General features: G+C 38.5%; 1 pseudogene; it reads left to right on the top strand.

Moving 5' to 3' along the window:
• LOC135216535 (kinesin-like protein KIF3A) overlaps positions 1-15,211 on the top strand; it is a 133,055-nt pseudogene extending 117,844 nt beyond the window's left edge.
• The last annotated feature ends 3,844 nt before the right edge of the window (positions 15,212-19,055 follow it).

Genomic DNA, 19,055 nt, shown 5'->3' with positions numbered 1-19,055 from the left:
AAATGTGCTTTGGAGAGGCAATCTCTTGGTGGCCACAGGCAAACCCACTCTTACGTCCAAAGAACTGGAGGAACAAAATGTCGACACTTTGGCTACGGGTTTGATAAGAAAAAAGTTATGGTTCAACAGTTGTTGCTAGGAAGATGATGCTGCTAACCCCTCTACAAAAGCAGAAGTAAATACGCAAATTGAACTACAGAGTGTACTGAGTTCTCAGCCACAGTAACAGTTAGTCGATATCCCCCCCAGGCATTTGTAGCACGATGCCAGAAATGCATTTTTTTTTTCAGGTAGAGCCGAAAAAGGTTTTCCAATAACTTTGAGGAACTGCTTAGTGAAAGATATTTTTCTTTCATACAATCAACTTAACCTGGCCAGATATACATAGCTAAGACTCCGTCGTCCCCGACAGAAATTCAAATTTCGCGCCACTCGCTACAGGTAGGTCAGGTGATCTACCGCCTGCCCTGGGTGGCAGGACTAGGAACCATCCCCGTTTTCTATCATATTTTCTCTGTCGCCGGTGGTACAACACATTGTTGTTATTACCTCCCTGACTTGGATTCTTTTTTTCAACATTTTTTATTTGATCAACGTTTTTTCGACTTTTTGGTGACGTATTTGGATCGTGTTTGCGGCCCATTCGCTACTGTGGACTGTTTTTGGAATAACTCTTTTGGATTTTTCTCAGTATGTCTGATTCTAATGTGAGTGTGAGAATGTGTGAATGTAGGCTGCAGGGTGAGGATACCGAAAGCTTCGGTTGATCCTCACACTGTATGCCGTAAATGTGTAGGGGGGTGCAGTGTTCTGCTATTAACACTTGTAAGGAATGCGAGGGTTTGAATGGGCAGACGAATGGAAGACTTGAACTTCTTATTTGAAGAAGTTAAGAGAGGGATAGAGTTAGAAGACTGAAAGGTGTGAATTCAAGGCCTATTGAGCCTTTCAATGATAATTCTAACCCTACTACTGTAGATTCTCCCTATAAATCTCATTCTCAGAGTGTCATTTTCGGATTCGGCATCGGAAATCGCCAATCTGAAAAGCGACGATTCGAGACATGAAGTCCAAGATGGCGGACTCGAAAGGTTAAGGCTAAGGTGATAGTGAAAATTTTAGTGAATTTTTTGTGAAGTGAACCCTATCAGTGTTGTGGAGGGGCGTTTGATCGTCCCTGCGGCGCTCCCAGGCCTAGACCTCTTCCAAGCTCACATGCCCGAGGAGAAGGAAAGAAATCGAAAGCCTTAAGGAGGTCGTGGGGAATCCCCAACGGACCAGACGTCCTTCAGCTAGCTTTGCTTCATGGCAGCCAGCTCAAGGGCGCTATAGAAAAAAGCGTCCTTCGCGAGTGTTTCTCGTCCTCTCCTCTCCTCACCTAACGAGGGTTGAAGGAGTCGAACTTATCGAGACCGCTGAAGCGTCATATGAAGCAAGACATTGATTCTAGCCCGGAGCGCTTCTCGGATGACGCCCCGTCTGCTATAAGAAGGCGAAGGTGGCGTCAACGTCATCTGACTCTTATGAGGAAGTACCCCATCATGCTTTTCTTCCCCGAGTGATGACGAGAGGCGTCAGGCAATAGACGTAGGAGAAGCGTCAAGGAAGATCATTATGGCGGTTCAGGAACAAAACCTGTCATCTCTTGTGGGAGTTTTATTTAGCGCCCCGTCGGAAGTCGTAAGGACGCTGACGCTTCCTATTAAGAAGTCTCGTCCTCTCGCACCTGCTCGGAAGACGTCTTTTAGAAGTGAAGCTCAAATCAAGAGGATCTTAGACGCTGACGCTCAGTCAAGATTGTGACGCCGAGTAGGAAGCCCTTAGAAAGCGAAACGTCTTCCAGACGCGAAGCGTCATCTAAACGTCAACAAGAGACGTCATACATGACGCTCGAGAGCGGGAAGCGTCATACAAGACGTCTTCTAAAGCGCGAGAGAAAGCCGCAGGTTTGTGACGCCTTCCAAGTCGATCAGAACGGGAAAAAGGAAAGACTTTCATTCCCTTAGCCCCTCTCCTATCAGGAGTTTGTCTCCCCAGAAGAGGAAAGTTCTGAAAGGAGAACAGAAAACTCAGGATTATCACGAGTTCGAACGAAACTCGGATGATGACGATCATGGAAGAGAGGGCTTGTCAAACTATAAAGGTGTTGACTACCCTGCTTCTGGAGGAATACGGAGACGAGTTGACTCCGGCTGCTCCTCCTGCTCCGCGCTCGCTCTTTCGAGTGCAAAGGCGAAGAAGCCTTCGTCTTTTCTGGAAAAAACAATGAAGCCCACACCATCTCGATGAAGCGGGGGGCTTTACACGCCTTAGACGCCTGGATGAAGTCGAAGAAAGACTTAGCCAGGACAGTATTTTGCATGCCTCCAGCAAGGTTAGCTGGGAAAAGAGGGCATATGGTACAAGACGGGGGAGGATATGGGTATCGCTCTCCCTTCTACTACAGAGGCAGACTTTTCGACGTTAGTTGACGCTTCAAGGCGTCCTAGTCTTAATTCTGCTCGCATTACTTGGAGTATTTCGGAACTGGATCATCTCCTCAAGGGACTTTTCCAGTATTGGAAGTCTTCAATTCTTCTTAGATTGGTCCCTTGGGGGTGATGTCCAAGAAAGCTCACGATTCGCAGGGAATCGAACCTGAAGCCCTGTTATGCATTTTGTCGTGCATCGACAAAGCAGTACAGGATGGATCTTTGGAAGTCTCTTCATTATTTGGAGCAGGTCTTTTGAAGAAAAGGACAGTGTATGGCGCCTTCTTAACAAAGGCAGTTTCGCATGCGCAGAGGGCAGCTCTACTATATGCACCTCTTTCGGACTATTTGTTCCCTTCTAAGTTAGTGAAGGACGTAGCTCACTCTTTAACTGAGAAGGCGACACAGGATCTTCTGACGCAGTCAGCTAGGAAGAAGAAAACCTGCTTTAGTGTCGGACAAGAAAGCAACCTAGCACTTCTAGGCAGCCCTTTCGAGGTGGTCTCGATCTCCAGACCTCCAGCAAGAAGGAAGGCTCCAGAGAGAAGAGGTAGGTCCGCCTTTCGTCCTTTTAAAAAGGGCAAATGAAACATTCTCCTCCAAACACCAGTAGGTGCAGGCTCCTGGAATTCGTGGAAGCCTGGACACTGATAGACGCAGACGCGTCTTCACTAAGATCATAAGGAAGGGATATCGTATCCCTTTCCTGAATACTCCGCCCCTAACGTCAATACCAAGGGAACTATCAGCCAAGTACAAGGATCCTGTGCTGAGAGATACTCTTCGATCGATGGTGGAACAAATGTGGGACAAGAGTGCAGTAGAACTAGTACTGGATCAAAACTCCCCGGGGTTTTACAATCGCCTTTTTCTAGTGGCGAAAGCCTCGGGAGGCTGGAGACCAGTACTAGACGTCAGCGCTCTGAACAAATTTGTTCAGAAGGAGAAGTTTCTCCATGGAGCTTCTGCTTCAGTCTAGCGTCATTACGACAAGGAGATTGGATGGTGTCTCTAGATCTCCAACGACGCCTACTTTCACGTCCCGATCCACCCTTCATCGAAGAAGTACCTCCGTTTCATGACGGGGGGAAGGATCTTTCAGTTCAGAAGCCATTGTGTTTCGGCCTGTCCACAGCTCCTCAGGTCTTCACAAGCCTGATGAGGAATGTGGCGAGATTTCTTCATCTACAAAGGAGTGAATGTCTCGATGTACCTAGACGACTGGCTCATCAGGGCCAGATCGGAGAGACAGTGTTTGGAGGACCTAAAGTTAACTCTGGATTTGACCAAGGCGTGTGGGGATTGCTTGTGAACCTCGAGAAGTCTCAGATGACCCCCAGACAAGACCTAGTCTATCTGGGGATTCGGATGGATTCTCGGGGTTTTCGAGTTTTTTTTTTCCTTCGCAAGAGAGAACCGCAAAAGGTTTGAGGATAATCTCTCTCTTCTTAGAGAAGCAGCAAACGTCAGCGAGGAATGGTTGAGCCTTCTGGGGACGCTTTCCTCGCTGGAACAATTCTTCCCTCTCGGAAGACTTCATATCCGTCCCACTTCAATTCTTCCTCAAGAAGTCTTGGAGCTGGAAAAATAACGGACAAACTGTCGGACGTTTTTCCCATTCCAGTGGTAGGTAAAGGCACACCTACAGTGGTGGTTGCTGCCTCTGGAAGAGAACAAAGGGATCTCTCTAAGATCACAGAAAAACCCAGACCTAGTGTTGTTCTCCGACGCGTCGGAGACGGGTTGGGGAGCGCATTATTAGGCTCGGAGGAAGTGTCAGGCACCTGGGAACCAGCACAGGTGTCCCTGGCACATAAATTGCAAAGAGCTCTTCGCCGTACACCTGGCTTTGAAGACGCCTAGAACCTCTGGTGAGAGACAAGTAGTACAAGTAAACGTGGACAACACCACCGCACTTGCCTACATTCGGAAACAGGGAGGGACACACTCCTCGTTCCTTTACGAACTCACGAGGGACCTATTACTTTGGACGTCTCACAGGAACATCTCCTGCTGACAAGGTTGCGTACAGGGAGTAAGGAATGTGAGGGCGGACAGGCTCAGCAGGAGGAACCAGGTCCTTCATACAGAATGGACTCTGCACGAGAAGTGTGTCGCGATCTCTGGTCTCTGTGGGGAAACTCCTCATGTGGATCTATTCGCAACATACATTTCAAAAAGGCTCCCAGTGTTTTGCTTCGCGGTCGTGGAGGACCCAAGAGCAATTATGGTAGACGCCTTCCTGCTAAACTGGTCTCGAGTGGACGTGTACGCTTTTCCCCATTCAAAATCCTGGGGTAGTATTGAAAAAAGTTTGTGGCGTCAAAAGAGACGAGGATGACTTTAATAGCCCCCTTTTGGCCGGCCAGGAATGGTTCACGGAGGTGGTAGAGTGGATCGTAGACTTTCCAAGATCCCCTACCAGAAAGGACGGATCTTCTCAAACAACCACACTTCAAGAGGTACCATCAAAACCTCCCCGCTCTCGCTCTGACTGCCTTTCGACTATCGAAAGACTTGTCAGAGCGAGAGGCTTTTCTCGCGAAGTGGCAAGCGCAGATCGCGAGAGCTCGCAGAACCTCCACTACGAAAGTATACCAGTCGAAGTGGGAGGTCTTTAGAAGGTGGTGTAGAGCCAAGAAGTTGTCCTCCTCCTCTACCTCTATAGCGGAAATTGCTGATTTCTTGCTATTCTTGAGAGTAAAATCGCATCTAGCCGTATCCACAATAAAGGGATACAGGAGTATGCTCTCGGCTGTATTCAGGAACAGAGGTTTAGATCTGGCAAATAAAAACAAAGATCTCCACGATCTCATAAGATCTTTGAGACTTCAAAGTCTAAGGAACCAGTACCTCCGAACTGGAACTTGGAATTTACGTAGTCCTCAAATATCTGTCTTCGGATAGATTCGAGCTCTGCATCAGGCATCATTTAGAGACGTAACTAGAAAATGCCTATTTCTTTTATCGTTAGCGACGGCAAAAAGAATTAGTGAGTTACAAGCTCTGCAGGATAAAAGTAGGATTCAAGGGAGACTCGGCGATTTGCTCTTTAAGACTCTGTTTTTAGCGAAAAAACGAGAATCCCACGAATCCCTGGCCTAGGTCATTCGAAATCAAAGGAATGTCTAGTCTCGTAGGCAGAGAAGCAGAGAGGTCTCTATGCCCTGTTAGAGCTCTGAAGTTCTATCTTCAGAGGAAGCGTCAGTTGGAGGCTCTAGACAAGGTCGTTTGGTGCGCGGTAAAAGACCCCACAAGACTGATGTCAAAGAACGCTCTAGCGTTCTTTGTAAGAAACGTCATTACGGACGCTCACAAGGTCTGTCCGGACGAACAATTACAACTTCTGAGGGTAAAAGCTCATGAAGTACGAGCGGTTGCGACGTCTCTCTCGTTTTATAAGAATATGTCGCTTAAAAACATTTTAGATACGACATATGGAGATGCAACTCAGTATTTGCATCTCATTACTTGAAAGACGTGCGTGTGACGTATGAGCAAGTGCTTTTCTCTAGGTCCTATCGTATCGGCAGATACGATTCTGGGTACGGGAGCCGACACCAATCCTTAAAATGTATATACTGTTCTTCTGTTTGGATATGGTCGAGAATCTCTTCGAACAATGGAGGATTCAGGCTCGCACGGGCGGGCGTCTATGTTGTTCATAAGAGAATTCTCCGTCATATCCAATTAGTTGAGTATAATTTTTTTTTTGAAAAATTATGTATGTGTGCGTAGTGGTTTTTGAGTTACGGTTGTTGTGACGAGTTCGGGGATAACTCGTAACAATCCTTAGTTCTAACACATGGTTAGGATCAGGTGGTCGGGATTGGGTTGTGTGCTCCTTCATAAGGTGTATTGTCATATAAGTGGATCAGCACCCATTGACAAAGTCCTTTATTTTAGGCTCTGCTGAGTAAGTGGGTAAGACCCCATCGGCAGACCCACAAGAACTCTCTTGGCCATAGATCACATATCTCGCTAAAGTTTCTTGAGGTGATGCAGACTACTGGGCAAACACCCACCAAGTCTACCACCTATCAGGTAGGAACCAAGGTTTTATTTATACCTACAACATATGTTGTTTACTGTCTATTCCATATAGTAGCTGTCTCTTACCCTCCACCGAAGGGTGCCAATCAGCTAGTATATATCTGACAGGTAAGTTGATTGTATGAAAATGATATTGTTATGTTACAATAAAGTTTCATACATACTTACCTGGCAGATATATACAATTAAAGGCCCACCCAGCCTCCCCGCAGGAGACAGGTGGAAGAGAGAAAATATGATAGAAAACGGGGATGAGTTCCTAGTCCTGCCACCCAGGGCAGGCCCGGTAGATCACCTGACCTACCTGTAGCGAGTGGCGCGAAATTTGAATTTCTGTCGGGACGACGGAGTCTTAGCTATGTATATATCTGCCAGGTAAGTATGTATGAAACTTTATTGTAACATAACAATATCATTTTTTATGATATTTGTGTTTTTGCTAACAGATAAATATCCATACTATTCGATACACTAATCAAAATGAGTTTGAAATCATAATCTCAAAAAATACAGCTATGCCAAAAATACAAAATAGTAAAACCAAAAAAAAACAAAAAAAATTCTAAATATTTTTTCGGATATGAAATATAAAAACGAGTAATAAGTTTTAATGGCGAATAAACAATGAGAATCCTAAGTTTATAAACAAAAATATTGGGGAGACATAAATAATTGTTTCAGGGCTCAGAGGGGTATTTAATAATTTTCCCGTATTCACATCAGATTACTCGGACCAGCTTTTTGCGGAATTTCTGTGGAGCTATTATTTATAATTTTTAGTTGAAATTTGGTTCAGTTGTCAAATAATATGTATAGATTATAGGAGAAATAAAACTTTGCATTCGTTTTCACAATAAAAAATTGTATAGCACTCGAAAGTCACAAATAAATATTTTCATTTGTTTTGGAAAATAACTTTTTTCATAGTAAAACTGATTAAATGAAAAATTAAAATTGTTTTTTAGTGCAAACCAAAGATATATATGCCAAATACTAAATATCCCAGTTTCCTTTTGTTTAGGCAAACATCTCAACTCTGAAAATTGGAGAACACAGGCCTGGGGTGACATCTACTCAGAGATCTTCAGACATGTAATTGCTTCTGTTCCTAACTGTATAGATATGAAATACCGCTATGTTGCATTGCATATACTGATTAAATGCATACATGTATATTATTAATTTAGAGAATTATGTTTTTTATATTATTTATATTGCATTTATCCTTTTACCATTTGCACTCTACTTATTGTAAGACCACTTGTTTCATTACGCATCGTGGCAACTGCATTTATATGCGGCATCACCGCTATTGTTTCCCGCCATATATACGATTATGATCAGTGTTGCCAATTTAGCGCATTTTGCACCAGATCCAGAGTATTGGTTTCAAATCTAGCACATAAAAATCGTCTTTAGCGCCTAGTGCTCGATCTAGAGTATTCATCGGACAGGTTTAGCGCATATACCAGATGTAAACAATATTTCCATTTTTCAGACAAACATTAAATGCATTATAAATGAAGATTATCCCTTTAAAATACTCATCAAATGATGAATAGTGGTAACCATGTAACATAAAACTCCCCCTGATTTTCACAGACCCACCTTTATCATTCTGGGACGAAGGTGTGTGTGTAGAGAGAGACTGCAATGAAGGGAAGCATTTTCCTGGGTGGGGTTAAACAGAGATTTGCATGTCAAAAGGACTTGTCACTTCAAAGGGGTTGCTTTTTTTCCTCATACTATGATGTAGAGCCTAGAGTATACGAGTTACAAGACCCTTTGTGATCGAATGTTCCTTCATAATTGGCTTATGTTTCTGCCAACCTCATGAAGGAAGCAAAAGCATTAATGGCTGGTTCAGCCAAAACCAGAATGGCCACTGGAAAGTGAGCTGTTGACAACCAAGGGCGTAGTTAAATATGTTTAAACTAAGCTAACTGTCTTCCAGTGACCATACTTAATAAACAAAATTAATATAAAACAAAATACAAATTACATATGGAATTTCAGTACACTGGCAGGGGAACAAATCCCCCCCAATTTTTTTTTTTGGCCAAATATAAAGATATATACATACAGTAGTGCACAAATAATCAAATTGATCAAAGTTTATATATTAACATTTTATGGACTCATACGGAAGCCTCTTTGTTACCTTGACACAAATCTCAACAAGGGAGCCTAACGGACTACTGTACATCCTTTGAAATGTTGTTGAAAAGTTAAAGGTTTAACACTTCTTTCCTCAAAATACAGCTGTGTAGGGACTATTTAAGAATGAAGTTAAAAAATGAAGTTATAATATTAGCTCCTGAAAATTTTCTTAAGAAAATCTGGTGCACTGAGTGATCTACAAATGTTTTAATTAACTGACAAAACCAAGTGCAAGTAAAACATAATAACCATACCTTAGCATTTTCCTTCTCCAGTTTAACTGTAAAAGGTCATAGATTATCAACAAAAATATTGTCGGAAAGCACAGCTGGTGGGTCTTCCCTTAAGTCCTTGTACCAATTCTGATTCAGATTTACAGGGCTTGTATTAAATCTCGTGCAGTGAACACATTGCCTCAGAACCTTTTTGAGAGTTGAAAAATTTCGAGTTCAGAAAATACAGCATAGCACCCAGAATGAGCTAATTTATGAAGAATATCCAGTATAATTTTGGCCACTAGCCAAGTGGTAACCCGACCTTCTGGCTCTGCTGACAGAAGCTCCAACCGAGATTTCTTCTTGGCACAATTTCTTTGCCAGCCTCATGTCAAAAAGATATTATCAGTCTGTCAAGTACTATCTCTGCATTGTGGGGGGACTATCCAGTATCTCCTGGGAGCAAGAGGCCTCAGGAAATCAACAGCAGCTGTCTACCAAGGGAAGTGGGCAGTGTACTATGATTGGTGTCATCAGTGAGGTTTCCTCTTTTCCTTACCTAGGGAAAAGCTCCTTCTTGTGTCAGCTGTAAGTGCTATGTGGCTACTTTAAGGCTAGTTCCTCATTTGAATTCTTCTTCATGGGAGATCTCTATGCTTTTGTGAAGCTTTAAGCAATCCTGTCCACCTAGGAAACTCAAGCCTCCTAACTGGGAATATACGCTAGTTCTAAGCAGCCTTACTCATGCCACACATGAGCCTTTAGAGGCTCTTCGGATAGATCTTTAACCATGAAGATGGTTTAGCATCAACCAGTGGGTGAACTTCATGGTCTCTCTTTTGAAGTAAAACTTAAAACTTACACTTCTTACCTAGATGACAGCTCAGTATGACCTAGAGCTCATGATGTTAGGAATCTTGGCACCTCTATTTTCTTAAGAAGAATCTGTCAGTTCAAAGAATGTTGAAGGTTGGTAAATGGAATCATCTGACCACCTTTACCGATTTCTACCTGAAGGACATCATGCATATCCTTGGGCACTGTTTCCTTGGGTCCACTGATGTGTGAAAGAGATGGTGATTGTGATGAAAGGTCATATTCCTTTGTTCTCCTTTTCCTCCTTTGATTCCAGGGAGCAGCGAAGAGAACTATCTCCAGTCATGGATCTGTCTAGATAAAGGTGTGTTAGAAGTGTATTTCTTTACTTTTCATACAATGAATAAATCCCAGAAATAGAAATGACATTGATCTTCACTCTGTGATCTAAGAATTCTCTTCATAGATCAAGGTAGTTAACCAATTGGTCATTTTACAACAATACATTCCTGCCTTATTCTTGACACATTGTGGAATCTTATTTCCATTGTGCCAAAATCCTGGATATCTGACTAATAGGAAGACATTTTTTCAGAGGCTTTTAACTCCTTCCTATACTTCAACATTGGATAGGAAGTGAGCACCTGGGTGGGGTAGACCTACATTTGGTCATGGCTTAGTTTTCCTCCCACCAATAAGTAAGTCTCCCAATGTAAAGGCCAAAGGTTTGAATTTGTTTGGGATCAAATCACAAAATTTTAATTTTTGCATTTTTCCTAACATGCGAACCTGAGGCCTTTACATTAACCCTCTTACGCCGACTGGGCATATTTTACGTCAACATTTTTTGTCTCTCGTGTGCCGATTGGACGTATTTTACGTCGACTTACAAAGTTTTTTTTAAATTCGCGGAAAAATACTTATAGGCCTACCAGCTTAAAACTTTTGAATCACGCGCCTTGGGGGATGCTGGGAGTTCACGGATCAAGGTGTTGTTTTGTTTACAATCGTTTACGCAGGCGCGCAAGCGCAAATTTCTTTCTTGCCGCACCTAAAAAGTATCTGACACATCTCAGAAATTATTTCGTCACTGACATAATTTTTGTACCATTGTAAATTAGCCGTTACATGAAGTATTATATATGAAAATGTGCGCATTTTTATGTAGAATACAACAATAAAATACTCATGATTGTAGCTTTTATCAGTTTTGATATATTTTCATATAAATAACGATAATTGCCAAAATTTCAACCTTCGGTCAACTTTGACTCTACCGAAATGGTCGAAAAACGTAATTGTAAGATAAACTCTTACATTTTAGTAATATTCAATCATGTAATATTCAATCATTAATTAATGCAACTAATAGGAAGTCTCTTGCACAATATTTTGATTTATGGTGAATTTATGAAAAAAACTTTTTCCTTACGTCCGCGCGGTAACTCTTCCGAAAAAAATCATACATGCGATTGTGGTAATGTTTGCACCATTTTAAAATTAGCCGTTATATAAAGTTTTATATATGGAAATGTGCGCAATTTCATGCACAATACAACTAAAAACAAACCCATGGTTGTAGCTTTTATCAGTTTTTGAGATATTTTCATATAAATAACGATAATTGCCAAAATTTCAACCTTCAGTCAACTTTGACTCTACCAAAATGGTCAAAAAACGCAATTGTAGCTAAAACGCTTATATTCTAGTAATATTCAAGCATTTACCTTCATTTTGCAACAAATTGGAAGTCTCTAGCACAATATTTCGATTTATGGTGAATTTATGAAAAAAATAACATTTTCTTTATGTCCGCGCGGTTAACTCTTCTGAAAAAATCATACGTGCGATTGTGGTAATGTTTGCACCATTTTAGATTAGCCGTTACATAAAGTTTTATATATGAAAATGTGCGCAATTACATGTAGAATACAACAAAAAATAATTGAGGTTGTAGCTTTTCTCATTTTGAAATGTTTGCATATAAATCAGATAAAATAGAAAAAAAACCACGTTCGGTCAACTTTGACTCTACCGAAATGGTCGAAAAACGCAATTGTAAGCTAAAAGTCTTACAGTCTAGTAATATTCAGGCATTTATCTTCATCTTGAAACCAATTGAAGTCTCTAGCAAAATATTTAGATTTATGGTGAATTTAATTCTCTTTTCCTTCCCTCCGCACACGGATTCTCTCCGCCACAAATCTCTGAAATGCTGATCGTCCCATTCTCGGAATATTTGCTCAGTTTCATATTAGGCATTTCATAGAGTTTTTTATATATGAAAAGTGCGCAAATTTCATGTAGAGTAAAACAAAAAATATTTGAAGGTTGTAGCTTTTCTTATTTCTAAAATAATTGCATATAAAAAATATATATATAAAAAAATTCGACATTGCTTTGGTCAACTTTAACTCGTCAGATATGGCCGTCGAAAACTCGCAATTTTAAGCTAATACTCTTACAGTATAGTAATATTCAATCATTTGTCTTCATTTTTAAAGAAATTGGAAGTCTCTAGGACAATATTTAGATTTATGGTGAATTTTTGAAAAAAATGTTTGTTTACGTCCGTGCGTTTACGAATTCATGCATTATTTTGTAATAATATTTTCTCTGTGTTGCTTTTATTGTTTTTACAATGTGTATACCAAAATGATTGAAATTTAGTGTACATTACAACGAAAAAAAGTAAACTTGTTACCTTTAACCGTTTTGCGCACAGCGCGATTTGAATACAATTATATATGAAATTTTATTTTCGCGCTATCATATATCGCATTATTTATATATGATAATGATAATTTTTTTCATTTCTCTTGGTTGCATACTAAACTTCAGGCAATGAAAAAAAAATTAGACAAAAATGACTCTTAATCTCTAAAATTAAGCGCCTTGTGATGATTTTTTGAAAAAAAATATTTTTCTGCTTCTGCCCTACTCCGAAACCCCTCCGGCATACGGGAGACAATTTTTTATTTACCGCTCCGGCGTAAGAGGGTTAATGGCCCACCTTAGCCACCCCTCATTCAGTTTTCCTGGGTTGTAGGATTACTGTGACATCACAAGATGCTATGAGGTAAGCCTGCAGAAGCTCCTCCCATTCTATGTGTTCCTCCACCATACTTTGATCATATGACATAGAATTTTTTCATGACCGGTTTCCAGCTTTGTTGGAGAATTTACCATTGTAAAGGCTTCAGGTTTGTATGTTAGGAAAATACAAATTAATAAAAAATTAGTGATTTTAACTTGAAATGGACAAATTTAGTATGCTGAAATTAAGAAGTCAATAGATGGAATAAATGCAAAGTTCTCACTTTACTTTTAAATGAAAGAGTTAATGACAAATCTGATGCAAGACGTTATCTTCTGTAAGGGGAGTTTCTTCTTGAGATTCAATGTTCCTTACAAAAACATGTCCAGTGATGTTTGTTTTTGTATTTTAAAATGTTCGTAAAATGGGAGATAGCATTGTCATTCTGCATGTTTATAGCATAGATATATAAGTATGTCAGGGTGATATTTTTCAACGAAGCTCTACACTTCCCCCAGTTTTCCTCACATTTCTTGTATTAATGAACTAATGACATCCTCCCATCCTTCCCCCTCCTCTTGAGATAATTCCTCAGCTGTTGTCTGTTGCTGCTTTGTCTAAATGTCCTGCAGTTCTTTGGTGAGCTCTGCTTTGTATCCCACTGACTCCTCCACATCATCATCACTGACCTCTGAAGTCTATGGACTTGCCTAGAGACTAATATTCTTCATAATGGGCTCAGCTTTGTTTGTTTCTTTAGCTTTTTAGGGGCCACAGTGACTTGGGTATTTGCACTAGACAGCAGAAACACACACAGAAGGCAATTTACCATAAATGTGCACTGAGGGAGACCCATGTATAGAATGAATCCTACCCTTTGTTGTGGCTAGGAACCACACACATGACACATCTAATCCCATACATGCTTTTGCTGGTCATCTTTGACCATCCCTAAACCAAACTTTCCATTAGTGGAGACTTCTGTTAACCGAGGTATGACTGTAATTAGTTTGTGACAGCTTTTCTTTCTCCAGACATACCTCAAAAGAAGAAAGAGTTCCCCTTTCCACCTATACTGGTATGCATCTAGGTCTCAGGAGTGCTTGTGTTGGGTATTAGTAAGGCAGTCCCCAGTTATCGGTGGATCTGGTTAGTGACGATCTGGTTTTGTGGGGCTTGTCTAGTGCCATAATATCGGCAACTTATGGCCGAGTTTTGGTTATCTGCGCCATAAGGGGCCGATAATAGAGTTATGTCACCATAAGGTGCTGGTAATAGAGTTATGGCGTCATAACATACCTAGCAGAGGCACCATTAACCAAAACTCACCGATCAGTAAATAGCGGTTTTTGTGTATCAGCACCCTGCCGATAACCAGGGAGACTGCCTGTAGTATAACTGCATAGGGATTTGTTGTAGTATTGATGTTGCTTAGATATCAGTATGTATTACAATATAAAAAGTAATTAGTAACAAAATTATTGGTAACCAAAATACTATACATTAGTATATAAATACTTTTGTTTTTATTGTAGTAGAAAGTTACTGCTGCAGATGTGAATTTATGTAGCCATGAATTGCTGCATTTGATTCTTGTGGAAATCACATGCCTCATACATTTATACAGAACCTCTGAGCAAATTAATTATTATATAAGTAATTATTTTGTGTACATTTCTCTGTGAAAACCTTTAAGACTTGGAATATTGATTCTGTAGATAATTATCTGCAATCCAGTGTTAACATTGTTATACTTATTTTTTTTATTTTTGTCATTTTTATATGACTGAAATGAGGAACTGCAGAAAACTTAATGAGAGGAAAGCAGGATTTAACTTTTGTGACCACAAGAAGTTGTTTACAGTTAGAATTAATGTTATGACTTTTCATTTTTTCACTCAAGTGTGCAAATGTTGGGCCAGCATGCTATAATTACGATGAGACAATAAGTACATTACGCTATGCAAGCCGGGCCAAGAATATCTGTAACAAAGCCAAGATTAATGAAGATCCCAAAGATGCTCTTCTACGCAAGTTGCAAGAGGAAATCAAAGCTCTCAAAGGACAGTTGGAAGGTATGTTCCATTGTAAAAAGAAGAAGGCAAAGTTCATTCTTTCAGTCAGCTAGTAACTGCACGGTCTATAACCACTTATTTAAGTGTGATGCTTTGCCTAAAATTTGAATGTTGAAGGTGGTAAGTAAAATTGATAAGAATTGAACCATCTACCTGTTATATCATTTTGCTTTTCAGTAAGATAGAATTGATTTTCTTTTAAAGTTGTTGGAGAAGAACTTTGTTCAATCACTTTGTCATAGGATGATGAACTTTAGGATTTTTCTTCATGTAGAGTGAGATTAAACTTTTTGGTTAATGAAAATGAATTGATTTCACATAACAAAAACTCTTAACATGTTTGTTCTGTTTGTCTTTATAGTTAGTTATCAAGTTGTAGAGTAAATTTTCACTTTCCCACAAAATAACAGAGAAATAACTACTTTTGTTATGAATATTTACAAGTAGTTGAATTTTATTCATATTGGTGATGCTGTAGTTAGTTTGCCATTCAGTCTAAAGCCTTTAACTTTATTTTTTTAATTTAATTTATTATTGATTAGTAACACCCTTGAATTATTCAAATTATATAGTACAAGTTCCAAAACTGTTGAGGCTAGCTATGTTTCAGGTTTCTGATTTTTTCAGATTTTGGAAAACAATGGCACATTTTATTTCCAACAAAAGCAGTTTGTAAAACTAAAAAAAATTTGCTGCATCGAAAGATTATGCAATTCTTCAGCTGGTTTCTCAACAAAGACACTAGTCTGAAACAAGTCATGAGTGTTGCATTATTGTTTAAAAAAAAGAAATTGGAACCACACACCCTCAAGTAGTAACAACTATTTTCTTACTTCGAACAGATAATGCCATTTTCTCTTTCTTCTCGCATTCTACATTATCCTTAACTTTTAAATCATGTTGTGTGATATCTGAACATACATTATTAGAAACATACTAACTTTAAGCAAAATAACGGAATCTGAAAATATTGCAAACAATTTTACAGCACTTCATACAGTTACGGAGAGGATGATATGCATGCGAAAGCAAAAGCATATAAGAAATATATATATAATATATATATATATATATATCATATATATATATATATATGTATATATATATATATATATATTTATTTATTTATTTATATGTGTATATTTATGTATGTATATACACACAAACACACACACACACACACACATATATATATATATATATTAATATTACTATATATTATATATATATATATTATATATATATATATATATATATATATATATATATATATATATATATAAGCAGTGTTCCCCCCGTATTCGTGGGGGATGTACCAGGGATCCCGCAAACCGCAAATAGCGCAAACCCACGAATAGTTAGACTCCCTTCTAAAAATGCAAGTTCAAATGCAAATGTATACTTAAAGTATCATCCATACACAAATATACCATTGAATTGATATTATTAATATAATTTCAAAGTCATCTTAAACATTTTACCATTAGAAATATACAGCCAATAACAGAGAGAGAGAGAATAACTCCTTACGATATCAGTAGATTTAAAGGAACTTCTATAGGCAACACTTATTTCTCCTCCCCATAAATACATATATCAATTGCAGAGAAGGGAGAAAGAGAGGATGAACAATTATGTTTGTCTGTATATCAATTCTTTGCTGAGAGAGAGAGATTAAAGAAGGAAGAACAGAAACAGACCAAATGTAAACCTTATGTAACATCCTACATCAAATTTACATTAAATTATTATCATATTAATGTATTAATCTTAGAGACTGGTATCAATATAATTTCAAAGTAATCCTAAACATTAGTACCCTTAAAGGTATTATTACGTATATACATACATACGTACTTCTAACACTTGGAGCAGAGAGAGAGAGAGAGAGAGGAGAGAGACCGAGAGAGAGAGAGAGGAGAGAGAGAGTTGTCCTTACAATATTAAAAGAGTAAAAAAATGGAAAGATTATTGTATTTAAAATACTCACATATGAATTTTGTAATTACATTTATAGTATTATTATTATTATACAATAGTAGTATTATTATTGGAAAATATTATAATAATAAAAAACTTATTACATACATGTACCATAAAAGGAATCTCCTCAGTAAGAGCGAGAGAGAGAGAGAGAGAGAGAGACGAGAGAAGAGAGAGAGAGAGAGACTATTGTATAAAAACCATTAAATTCGTTGATCATTGTATGGCACTGTTACTTGACATGTTTGACAGCTTCCCCAGCTCCAAGCATCAATGGAGTTATGAGAAGGTAGGGGAAATTGATACAGAATAAGACAAAGGGAAGAATTTTCATTTGAAATTAGTTATTATTATTATTATTATTATTATTATTATTATTATTATTATTATTATTATTATTATTATTATTAGTTGAAAATATTAATAAACACATGCATCTACCATAAAAATTCTCTTATCACAGTAAGAGAGAGGAGTTATCCTTACGTAATGCAATGGAAAGGTAATTTTTATCTCTTTAAAATACTACCACACGAATTTTGTAATTACAGTTTTATTATTATTATTATTATTGTTATTATTATTATATTATTATTATTATTATTATTAACAACAGAAAATATCAATAAATATACATACTAGTACCATAAAAACTCTTTCATCTCAGTAAATAGAGAGAGTGTGTGTGTGTTTATCTCTGCTTCTCTCAGAAAATAGTTAGTTATCGCTTCCAGCGAAACAGAGGGAGGGAGTTACCACTATGACATACATATCCTGTGTAGCAAAAGCGAGAGAGAGAGAGAGAGAGAGAGAGAGAGAGAGAGAGAGAGAGAGAGAGAGAGAGAGAGGAATTATCCTTAATTAAAAGAGTGAAATGGATAGATTATTGTATTCTTTAAAATACTATCACTTAGTATGAATTTTGTAATTAGTCATATTATTATTATTACTAAAAACAAATAGCACATGTACTACAAGAATTCTCGAGTCTCAGTAAATGAGAGAGAGAGAGAGAGAGAGAGAGAGAGAGAGAGAGAGAGATTACATGAAAACTTGGTGGCAACAACACAGCTCCTCCCCTCTGGTCCCATTACTTGATATCTCTGGCAGCTTTAGTACCTGGAGTTTGAGAGAGAAGACTGGATTTCCTTCATTCTTACATAATTTTTCAAAATTTATAAACTAAAATCTTACTAATTCACTTTAGTATTTTCTTAATGAATTGATATTATTGTTGTATACATTAAGGGGGCCGGCCGGAACCTCTATATACAGTAGTATAGGGCGAAAATGCAAAGTCATGAAAAATTCATGGAGCTTCATATGGCAATGAGAATACGTATACGAAATATTTCGTCAAAATTCCTCTTACTTTGGCGTAGTTACAGGGTAATTAGTAAATACAACTCAATAAGCCTAAAACATTCATCCGTACAAGAAAATGCAATATTTCTTCTGTTATCGTAAATTTTGATAATTATTGGCAAAGAAATTGTGAGAAATGGCATCTGTAAGAGATTCCGTGGCTCGCAGACACAGAAAGCGAGTATCTCTGGTTCAACCATGAATCAGTGCGACCATTAGACTTCAAGTAGGTTACACAGTTCGAGTTTCACCTCGTGACTTTTCGCTTGCTTTCACGTATGTTTATGTATGTTTCGGCAAGAAGTTCAGCATGCCAATGAGGAAAAGAAGAACAAGGAAAACATCTCGCATAACATACAGACGAAGAAAAAATCGCTCAAGCATTATTACAGAATATCATAATATACGCATAGTTAGTGAAGAGAGAGGGGAGGTTGATTAGTAACGCCCCCTTCTTGCCTGACAGCACACGTCACACTATGCCCAAGGCTCGTATCTTTGAGCAAAGAGAATATTCATTTATGATAAATAAACATAGTTTTGGTTTTTTTAATACCCAAAATGGACTATGAAATTCATAATAATCATGATTTATTAAATTGTCTTTGTAAAAAGAGAGTACATCTTCGAGTTTCACCTCTGACATTCTCTTGCATTTATATATGTTTATCTTTGTTTCGGCAAGAATGTCATCATGCCAAAGAGGAAGATACAAGGAAACATCTCGCTAACATACAGAAGAAGAAAATTCGCTGTATAAGCCGAGTTAGTGAAGGGGAGAGAGGGGGTTACGTAAGAAGGAGTGCCCCATCTTGCCTCAAGCAGTGCCCCAGGCTACGATATATGAGCAAAGGGATCATCATTATGATTAAATTATGAT

This window comes from Macrobrachium nipponense, chromosome 6 (genome assembly GCF_015104395.2).
Source record: "Macrobrachium nipponense isolate FS-2020 chromosome 6, ASM1510439v2, whole genome shotgun sequence".
Taxonomy (NCBI): domain Eukaryota; kingdom Metazoa; phylum Arthropoda; class Malacostraca; order Decapoda; family Palaemonidae; genus Macrobrachium; species Macrobrachium nipponense.
This window is presented reverse-complemented; position numbering and strand designations above follow the sequence as displayed.